Source organism: Oxyura jamaicensis, chromosome 10 (assembly GCF_011077185.1).
Source record: "Oxyura jamaicensis isolate SHBP4307 breed ruddy duck chromosome 10, BPBGC_Ojam_1.0, whole genome shotgun sequence".
Lineage (NCBI taxonomy): Eukaryota > Metazoa > Chordata > Aves > Anseriformes > Anatidae > Oxyura > Oxyura jamaicensis.
Window position 1 is genome coordinate 13,978,577 of NC_048902.1, and position 11,039 is coordinate 13,989,615.

Below are 11,039 nucleotides of genomic sequence, written 5' to 3' on the forward strand. Positions count from 1 at the left end.
CACGCAGACGAGGTGGGTTGTCCATCGTTCTGCATCTCATCCTTCCCGTATCGACAGCACGACCCCGTTCTCTGTCTCCCCTCCAGTTCCTGTGTCAGCAGGACAGGGACCTGGCAAGGCTGAGCTGGGAGTCCTGGATGAGCTGGGAGGACCAGGATTTCAGGCACCTGCTCAGAACCTGATCTCACTGACAGGGAGTTTCCAGGCTCCTGGGGTCTCCAAGACACCCGGGGCCTGCAGGTTAATGAATGTCTCGGTGTTATCCCCTGGGTGAGGGGCTGACAGCTCCCAGCGCTTCACCCGCGGCAACCACTAGCAAGGCACATTTCCTGGAGGATTCTTGGAGCTCCCACTGAAAGGTCAGATCTCTCAGCGAGATGAAAAGCTCTCTTCTCCCTTCTAGCTGTTCCATCAATACTTGTTTTTCCTCTCCATTTATTTTTACCTTCCTGCTCAGAAAAAAAATAATACATAAAAAAGGGGTGGGAAAATGCTGCTTCCCATGACATGTTCTACTGCTCAGGCCAAAAACCCCAATACGCTTTGGGGGCAACAGGGAGAGCCCAGAGATGCTGAGGGTGATGCAGCTGTGAGGTTGGGGTGCAGAGGGGACACCCGATCTTCTCCAGCCAGAGGCAAGGCACAGGGCTTGTCCTCCACATGCTCCCTTCCAGTTGTTTGGGCACCTTTCTGGGTTGGGTGGCTGCTCCTTCCAGCAGCTAACCCTAGGGTTTGGGCATGGGCACACTTCAAGCTGGGGAATGAGCCCCCTGCCTGATGTGGGAGCTCTGTGGAGAGATCAGGAGCCCTCACTCTTGCTCATGACGTTAATAGCTCTCTGCTGGGTTCCCGTGTAATACAAGTCGGGGGGAATATCCCTTAACCCATCGCTGGGCCCTCCCGTGATGATTCCTCCAGCTGCAGCACACCTCTCCTCCTCTTCCTGACCCGATCCCTCCCTCCTGCCCCGTCTCTGCCTCATTTCTCTCTCAGTCATTATGGCCCTCATCCAGCAAAGCACTTACACAGGTGTTTCACCCAGACAGTAACCTGGGAGCCCCCCGCAGGAGGCACCTGGACACCTCTGGGGCTGTCGTGGAGAAGTCAGGACAAGCGCCCAAGCCCCCCATGCCACAAAATTCAGGGCACGATGCTTGCTGCCCTACAGATGAGGAACAGCTCAGAGTGCTCTGTCACAGAGGGAAACGCACCCCCTGTGTGATCAGCACCAAACCCTCTGCCTTTCACCCCAAAAAGCCCAAGGCTGGAGGTTGGCTCCTTGCACTGGTGTGGTGTCTCTGCTGCTCGGCCCGGGAACAAGGCGTGGATAAGACAGCGGGGCTTAGATTTCAGGACTTAAATATTCAATTAATCAATGGAATATTCCATTAGCGTAATAATCACTTGGCATCGCCTGATCTATAGGTACATCTCAGCTGGGCCTCGCAAATTGATTTCTGATGAACTCCTAATTGACTGCGCAGGCAGGAGAGGACCTGTCGGGGCGTGCTGAAGCAGGGCCCGGGGGGGCTCTGGCAGTACCACCCCCCTTGGAAGGGGAGGGGGCAGGGGGAGGTGTGATTTATGCCCCATTTATCACGACAGCCTCTACCCTATCCTGTTTTATTGGTCCCAAGTGAGGCATGAGAGCTTACAGCTTTAATGCGGAAATTTGCAGGCAGCCGGAGGCCCCCGTGAGCTGCTGACAGCTGCTTGTCACTTACGGGGTAGGTGCCAGGGGGGACCTTAAATCCTGAACCTCTTAAGGCAGGATGCAGCCGTGGATTGGGTCGCATGGGGAAGGATGAGTTGTTTTTTTTTCCAGTGCTCTCCATTCTCCATAGAGCCAGGCCAGCAAAGCCATGGGGGTTTTGTCCCTGCCGATGTGGCTCAGTGCCTATGGGGATGGGTGTGCATGGAGAGAGGCAGTGGGTGACACACACGTCCCTTTTTCTTGGCCATCGTGGAGCCCTGCATCCTGTGCTCTGCCCTTTCTGATCATGGTGCTGGTCCCCGAGGGCAGCAGATGCTGCAGGGACACTGGGTGGGATGTGTGGGCTTTGTCATGCCACTTTGTGCCATGATTTCATGAAAACTGGGAACGACAACATCAACGAAACCAATCAACGCATGCGGCTGGCTGCTGGATTTTAGGAGAAATAGCTGCATTTTTCAAACACAGAGAAGTGACTGTAACTTCCTCTCCATCCTCTACCTGCATTAACTTAAGAGACAGCCAGGTGCTTAAAGGTTACTTTGTAGGCAATGACTGCTCTGTAAAGGGCTACTCATCTCTAACAGAGATAGCTTTTCTTTTATTGAACATCAGCCGGAGTGGCTGAAACCTGATAAAAAATACAGAGTGATAGCTTTTTCTTTCTGTTTCCAGTGAGGAATAATAACCAGTAAAATAAAAAGGCAATTGCCTCACTGTATGCACTGCGTTAAGCAATGGCTTTGTGTGGCAGAGAATGCAGCTTAGGTAAATGCCCAATTAGAAAGATTTTGATGGAAGAATCTTGAATCACCATGTCTGAACACGTCCCGTCCTTTGTCGTGTTCCCCCCCCCCCCCCCCATTTCCATCGCCACTGTTTCTAACCTCATCTATTTGTTTCCCAGGCAGGAGATTTAGGTGGCTGAAGCCCCACGTGTAGGGTTTAGGTGAGAAATTCCCCCTGGGGCAATCAGAGCTGGGCAGAAAATGGCAGTGTGGTTTCAGGGGGTGGCTTTCCTCTGGGACGTGCACGCCTGTCAGTCAGTTTGGGTTGGTTCTTCTTTGTAACAAGCACAGGGTTTTATGCAGAAGGGGTTTCTGACTGCCCCCCAAAATGGAAATAGCAGCCGTGTCTCCATGGAGAAGGTGACTTCTCCTACACCCCAAACCAGGCTGGAAATCAGAGCCTTCCTGTGCTTGTAGCTGCTGGTTTCTTCAGAGCAGTCCTGACTGATGAGGTCTGACTGACTCCTAGTTTGTTTGTTTTTGTTATTTTTCAAATGAGTGTTTTTAATTACCCCGTGAGCAGAGCCAGAAATGCAACCCATGGTGGAAATCCAACCAAGAGGAGTGGGGCTGCAAACAGGGAGGCAAAGCCCAAGGCCTGGGGGGACCTCCACAGGCACTTCCCCTGCCACCAGCTCCACCTGAGCCCCTCCCAGGAGACCCCCTTTTCTCACCCGCCTTGGGCACCTTGACCTCAAGCACTCCCCTTGGGATGCCTGAGCAGCCTGACTCCCCTCCTGTGCCAGGTCCTGAGTACGTGGTGCTATTTAGCTGCCCTCAGGGCTAGATCTGTTGTCTGTATGTGGAGCAAGCCACAGGCATGGCTTGGGTACGGCTGAGGCTCAGCCCTTGAGAGCCGAGTACCCTCAGGCAACCCTGGCCCACTCCTGGTACCTGCAGCACCCATGGCTGTGGGATGGGGATGTGATGCACACTGAGAGAAGCCCTCTCAAACCCTCACCAAATCCTCCAGATTGAGGATCTGTTCATACTCATGAGTGTTTAGTGCTTATATCCGCAGTATAAAGAGAAGACCCTTGATCTTCAAAGCTGTCAGCCCCAATTTAACCAGCAACATGAAGTTCAATTAAAAGTTACATTACATTTTTCCCCGTTTGCGTGTCCCTCTCACTTTTTTTTTCCTTTTAATGCAAGCTGCACGACATATGGGGCAACCACGCTGCGTGCGCTTAGGCAGCGTGTCCAGTCCTCGGTGTGTCACAGATTCCCCCACAAACGTGGAGGCTATTAGGCAGAAGTTATTAAGTGTCATTATTAATATGCTGGAATATGACAGGAGAGGATTTATTTTTATGCTGGCGCCTTGGCAGCCAGAACAGAGGTGGGCGCGAGGTTGTTCTCCTCCGCTTGTGGACATGGGCTTGTGGGGAGGGTTTTGTTACCCTCTGCCCCCCCTTCAGCCCCTGCCTGGTGCGTTTTGGGGCTGGTGGCAGTCAGTTCCAGTGGGATGAGCGGTGTCAGGATGCTCAGGTGCCACCTATGGCATCAGGAAGAGCTCAATGAAGCCACCTCGGCTTTTTATAGGGTGCTTGGTGGTTGTGGTGAGACCTGGGAGCAGGAATGCCACCGGGAAGGCACTGGGATTTCCCAGCTCTCCTCCACCAAAAAAAAGGGAAAGATGTGAAGAAAGCGAAGCTGCTTCAGAAAAATCCCATCAGAAGCTGAATTTTGATCTTTCTAGGAAAAAACACGCTTCTTCTCCATGTTCTGTGCCGTTTTCTGTGTGATGAAATGCCATTTTCTGTGTGATGAAATACAGTTCCTCTCCTAAATGAAGCTACAGGCAGTTTATTAGCCTAGCTAATTAACCCACAATCAGCATTTCGCTCTCCTCTAATCACAGGCTGCTCACACCCTCGGATCACGGAGTGCAGCCATGCTACAGCACATGTATTTATAAAGGGAAAAAAAAAGGAAAAAAAGCATGCGACACGCCGTGTCCCCTGTTTACAGGGACGATGTCGGTGCCTCCAGACATGCGATGGGGCTGGGGTGGCTCTGAGGGGTGACGGTGAGCCCTGCAGTCGGGGTGCTGGTGGCTGGATGCCCTCGGCTGGTTTGGGATGGAGCAGAGCCTGTGAGCCCTTCATCGCCGCCTCGGCAGGACTGTTTCCTGGGGGCTCTCGTTTCCCTGCCTCTCCAGCAGTGATCCTTCCACGAATACACACCAGATCTGCAGAAAACAAAATGTATAAAACACCTACGGCTTTTCATTTGTTATTTTTTCCCCTCTGCTTGTACGCTCGGTGCCACCTTCCCCAGCACCTGTCTCTTGCCCTCCCGGATCCTTGTGGGTGGATGCTCAGTCCCCCGCTCCAGCCAGACAAAATGGGTTTGGCTTTCTCAACATTTCCTTGTAAATCGGGTTTCCGATTATTGCCGCTGCCCTCTGAACTCCCTCCGATTCGTCACTCTGTTCCCGGTGCTGCGATGCGCCGGCCACGGAGAGACGATGTTTGAAAACATCCTCAACCCGGGCGGCGATCTAACGAGGCAGCGTATAAAAATATCGTTACACGGGGAGCTGAAGGCATTGTGCAGCTCTGTAATCATTTTCAAGATGGTAAAATCATTCTGCAAGGACAGCCTGTCTCCACTCTGATAAAATCAGGGCCAGAAAAACAGCCCGGCGTGGAGGAACAAATTGCAGAGTGTTTTTTTTTTATTATTATTTTTTTCCAAAGATTTATTTTTAAATAAGAGAGCTGTCATAAAGTGGGACAGATGTTGAGAAGATCAGGTGCAAGCAAAACCATCCCCTCCAGCCTGCTCTCCCTCTCCGGATCCACAAGACCTGTGTGTGCAGAGGGCGATGAAGAAGACACCTTATGCCAAGAAGATGCCCAGAAAGCTGGATAAGAAGGTCATGTTTGAGCCAGGGATACAGCTAGGGATGGGTCTACCTTGATTTCCACCACTTTGCCCCGGGTTTTTCTTCTCCCCTGCCCCAGCATCTTCCTAATCCCCATCTCATATGCTGGGGAAAGGTGAATTTAATTCTAGGCTATTGAAATGTATAACACATTTCTTGAAAAAAAATGTAACCCGAGTTAAGAGGGAGTTCTGCTTTTTGCTAAACCACTTTTTTTTTCTTTTTTTTTTTTTTTTTTTCTTTCTCTGCATTTTCCTTTGTCTTGTAAACATGCATTGCGTAAGTCCTCTGTGCATTCACTGGGTGCTCACAGCATTGTCCTCAAGGGCCATTGTTTGGGTTAATTTATGCCGGGTTAGGCATCACCCTTTGGAACAGGTCCAGAGCCGTGGTGAGGCAAATCTTGATTTATGTCTCCCCCTCCCTTAAAAATAAAGAAATAAATAAATAATTGAGGAGGAATTTAGGAGTTCCAAGGAGAGGAGAATGGAGAATTCAGGACAGTTTGCACCCATCACTCACTCCTGGCAGGAAGGCTGGGATGATTTGGGGTTGGTTAGCAGAGACCTCTCATCTGTTTGCAGAGAAAAGGAAAATTAAATCTCATGGCCTGTTTGTGAGAGGAAATTGCCCAGAATAGCTCTGACAGAATAAGCTATTCCACAATAGCTCCCCATGCGGACACTCGAGCCACTTTGTTCCAGGCTAATTAGTGTGCTTCCAAGCGGAGTAATTACTTTGGAAGGGAAATCTCTCTTCTCCCACAAAGGGTGTCTACATGGAGGGAGCTATCTGGGAATGGCACGAATGCGCCGTGGCTGCTCCACCGGCCGGCATCGCCTTGTTGACACCTCCCGGGCTCGGGGAGGGACCGCCGGTGGGAGGGATGCTCAGGGGGCAGGAGGCGGCAGGGAGGGAGAACCTCCCTGGCTATCTAAGTGAGGTGGGCTCAGGTGGAGCCCCACTGCTCGCTTATGCATCCCAGAAGAGGAGATGATTCAGAAATTAGAAAAAAAATAGCGTCAATCCTGTTATTCCTTGTCCTTTTTTCATTCCACTGTTTTATGGCCATGTTATTAAAAGTCTGCTCTAAGGGCTTTTTTTTTTTCCTCTCAGAATGTCTCTCTCTCTTTTTTTTTTTTTTTTTTTTTTTTTTTTTCCTAAAAGCATTCTATTTCTCACCTACTTTGCTACTGACTCACTGGAGAGCCTAGATTTAGTCTAAACGTTTCTCAGGAGACTGCCTGGTGTCTCACATGGCTCGTTCCCTGTAATTCATTGCAAAGTTCTTTTTATAAAAGACCAGGGCTTCTGCGAGGAGGAAGACGGGGCCATATAGCCAGGTTTGGTGCCGAAGACATGGTCTGGCTTTGATTTCCTGGAGGTGGCTGCCGACCTTCTCCATGCTGCTTTCGCCAGCTTATGCCAGGGGACCCAAGATCAAGTCTCCTGGTGAGGCCTCTTCTACACCGTTTCTCATGGAGGAGAAATATTTGCACTTGCCTCGTTGGTTTTTGAGTTGGTCCTGACAAAACGTTGATACCAAAGAGACAGGAGAAATAACAGAGGAGGTTCTAGGTCCCATCTCCAGCCCCTCCAGCACCCTGCCTACATTCAGCACCTGAGAGCTATGGCCCAAAGCAAACTCTCAGCTGCACTCCTATCTTATTCAGAGCTGCTGAGAGTCTCAGCCCAGCCTCCTGTTCTTCTCACATTGTTTCAAAGAAGGGAGACAAAGGTCCTACTCTGCTTTTCTGGAGCTTCTAGCCCTTCGCCGTCAGGTTATCCTTCCCCCAGGGCTCAGCCCATACATGTGGTGGTCTGGTGTATGGACAGGGCAGAAAGCGGGGCCTGGATGGTCCACTTTGGATCCCTTCCTCCTGGAAAAAAATCAAAACAACTTCATAAGCATTTTAGTGTCAGTTGGAGAGATTCTCTCCAGCCATAAACCCTGGCACGGTCCATAATTACACACACGGTCTGCCCACTCTGGAAAATTGATACTTACATGGTCCGCTGGGCCCCGTGTCCCTGAGTCGCTGTCAAAATGCAGATCAGCCATTCCCGGGGGAGCTGAACCCTCCTTCCAGAGAAGTGCTAAAAGACAATGGCTGAGAACTTTTTTTTTTTTTTTTTTTTTTTTTTTTTTTTTTTCCCCTTTTAATGTACTTTCTCCTTAAGCTCAGACTCCACAGGGTCCCAGAGACACTCTGTGGTGGGGAATAAAGTGGGTTCTGCAGGAACCTGGCTGGGAGAGGTTTTTTTCCTGCCTTCTAGGGAGATTTTGGGATGGACTGAGGAGCCACCAAGATGCTCAGATGTGCCCTGGTGGCTGCAAGTCTTGTTGGGGTGAGTCCTGCGGGTCTCCAGGGCTGGCGAAGAGGTGGAGAGAGGGAGGTGGGCTTGTGGTCTGAGCCACCAGCACGTAAATCTAGGAGCTGCCACCTCTTCCAGCAGCCTCCAGCTGGAAGCTGGAGGACATGTGGCAGGTCTTGTAGCTGGCATCTCTGGGGAGAATTGTCCTCCTGTGCTGGCAGGCTCAGGAGCAGAAGTTATTGCTGCAGAGAACTAGTTGCCACCTTACTTAACCTGCTGGACCATCCAACCTAGCTCTGGACCAGTGGAGGAGAAAAGAATGGGGAAATCATTGGAACTTTGGGGCCTAAAGGCATTGAGGGAGAAGGCTGAAGAAGAGATTTTTTAGGGTAGGGGCTGGTGGCAGTGAGGGAGCCTCAGTTTCCTTGGAGTGGGAGAGAAAAAGCAACCCTTGTCAGCCAACAGCAGGCTGACACCTTGTCAGTGCCCGCAGTGACTGATGTCTCCTTGTTCTGAGATTAATTAGCTGAAAATAGCCATGCACCAGGAGCTACAGGATCCGGTCTCTGCGGAGAAGCCCTCTCCCCTCCCGGCAGCAGAGTGGAGCAGGCACGTCCTGGGAGGCTGTCTGAGGACACAGAGGGCATCTCCGAAGGGAACAGCCTGTCTGGGGCAAAGCGGTGGGGATGGTTCGGAGAGCCAAGGGGGAGAAAAGCAGTTTAGGGAAGCTGGCAGGCTTTGCAGCCTCTTGGAGAGCTGCATCTACTCGTGGCGGTGTCAGGGTCTGTAAGCTCCATGCTATGGGTCCAACACCTTCGTGGCAGGAGGGGGGCACCCCTCTGCATCACCTGCCAGAGCCTCCCCAAATTTCAGGCTTCTTGGAAAGCCCACACCTGGTAATTAATCTCCGAGACATCTTCCCCAGCTCTGCACCTTCCTCCTGAGCTGAACCCTTGCCCCAGCTGAGGGTTTTCTGCTCCTGAATTGTATTTCATCTGTCAAACCTGGAGAGATGAGGTGTGTGGAAATTGTGCAGATCCACCTGATTTCTGCCTCTTTATCCAAGCTTCACCTGCCTCAAAGGGAGCAAATGCAAATATTGACAAGTTCAATAAAAAGGCCCATCTAGCAGTAAATAGCTAAACAGGCTATCTAATGAGGGGGTGCAGTGAGGGATGTGAAGGTAGCTGAAGAGAAAATTGGCACTTTTTACCAGTTTCCACACTCTGGCCTCTTGCCTAGACCCTATATAATCCTAAAATACGGGCATGCAGAGCAGTTGCCCTGCCTCAGCCTGTCCCCAGCAGCTGCTCCCACCCCACGTGGGGAAGGTGACTTTGTCCTCTGCGTCGAAAGGACAAAATCCCTTATATTAACTGATCTTAGCACTTTCCGTAGGGGAAATGAGACATGGGAGTCCCTCCTCTCTTTGTGCCAATGGAAAACAAGGGGTGCTCTACCAGCCATAACTGGGCTTTCCCAGCTCTCTTGCAGGGGGAGTTAAGGTTTGCAAAGTGCTCTGAGGAAGGGAAACTGCTGCCATAAAGAGATAATATTCTCTCTGGAAGTCAAGTTAAAGATTGGGGTTTATCAAAACCTTTCATGTGTGTGAACAGGCTACCTAAAGCATTGTCTGAACCATTGCCTGTAAAAGCTTAAGGGACCCAGGAGAGATCCAAGAGCTCACCTCGGGATATGCGTCTCGTCCCCAAATCAGACCAACCCCCAGACTCACCAGCCTGCCCCAACATCCCCCTAAGCCTTAGGTGGGACTGGAGCTGAGTGACAAAGCTGTGGCACCCTGACCTGGAGCAGGGGACCCCGGGGGAGGCTCGGGCAGCTACAGCCCTGCTGGAGCCTGCAGCACAGCTCCGTGGTGCTGTGGTGCCAGGAGGGACGCCTGCCTGGAAGCCAAGCTGCACATTACCCAGCAGGCTCAAAGGAAAACTAATTTTCCCCAAACCTCCCCATTTTGTCTTCGCAGCAGAAACATCAGGCGGGCAGTGCAGGGAAGGAAGCCACACCAGAACAAGCTTGGCGTGGTTCCCACCAGCAGTTTGCTTCTCTCCATCAGCAATTAATCAGGACAGGGTTGTCCGCACATCTCAGAAGGGCTCACAAGCATAATCTGCACAACCCAACACAGAAACCACTATATTTTTGCCCCCTAGACTGTTATTAATGCACAAATCTTCAGCTAGATGGTGTCTGCAAAACCTTTCTACCCTTACTTTCTCCACAGCCTCACCGCATCCTTGCTGTTCTTGGAGGCAGAGGCAGCAAGGGGCTGGAGCTGGAGCTGTGTATGATGCCCAGGGAAGCCTCTGAAGATGAGCAGAGGGTGGGAATGTCCCTGCTCCTGGAGAAACCAGCCTTTGTCAAACCAGGAGCCCTCTTCATGGCTGGTTGGGGCAGGGACCGGGGACGCACAGGACGCACTGGGCGCACGGGCAGTAACAGCCTTGTCCGTGCTTCGTCTTTCTCCCCGCTGACAGCTTGACAACCTAACAGGAAAAATGAAGTCAGTGAAGGGAGAAATGCTATCAGGAGCCCCGTGCTAAGAGGGCAGACAGGCCAGATTGGAGGAAAATGAGAAGCTGTCCGGACTAATGCAATCATTTATCACATAATCTCGCTCAGCAGTGGGGCGGGGAGCCTGGCAGTGCCTGGCACTCGGAGGAGGCTCTCTTGGCCCTGGGTACCCTGCTCCAGTTGGTGAGAGATGCTCCTCCCGGATCCTCCAGGACCTGAGGTTTCCCTTTTGCTGCCTTGTTTTGCTTGTTGGGCCCACCTTATTTTGCTCCCTGTTGTCCTTTCCATGCTTCCCTCCTCCCCAGAGCCTGTTGTTGCTGTGGGCCTTGTGCTGTCTCATGGTGGACCTTTTTTTTTTTTGTATTTTTATTTTTTCCAGAAAAGATGGCATCTCGTCAGGTCATTGCATGCACTGAGACATTTCATCACCAGGCCATTTTGGCTCCACGCTGTGTTAGTGCAAGCCTGGAACTGGGATTTACTGCTTCCTCACACCCGGCCACACACAGAAGTGCTGCTGAAACGCCGCTGCAAAGAGGGGCCAGCTTCAGAGTGCTACCAAAAGGAAGCAGCGAGGGAATTCCCCCCCCTGCTCATGTTGCATCTTAGGGTTTGCTCCGTGCTTGGGCCATATGTGACCCGTGCCCCAGGGGGACAGGGGGACATCAAAGGGCGGCTTCAGGCAAGGATGAGCTCACTCGCCCCCCTCGACCCCTTCTGCAAGGCAGGGGGTGGCAGCTCCACGTCCACCCATCCCAGCCACGGCTGGGGGGGTCTGGGGCAGGGAACCCCCTGC

At 51.8% G+C, this 11,039-nt stretch overlaps 1 long non-coding RNA gene across 1 annotated transcript; it reads left to right on the top strand.

The window, feature by feature from the left end:
* Nucleotides 1-7,572: 7,572 nt before the first annotated feature.
* On the top strand, nt 7,573-11,039 carry LOC118172421. Its single transcript, XR_004753689.1, has 2 exons — nt 7,573-7,744; nt 10,623-11,039. It is a non-coding gene; the product is annotated as an uncharacterized LOC118172421 (long non-coding RNA).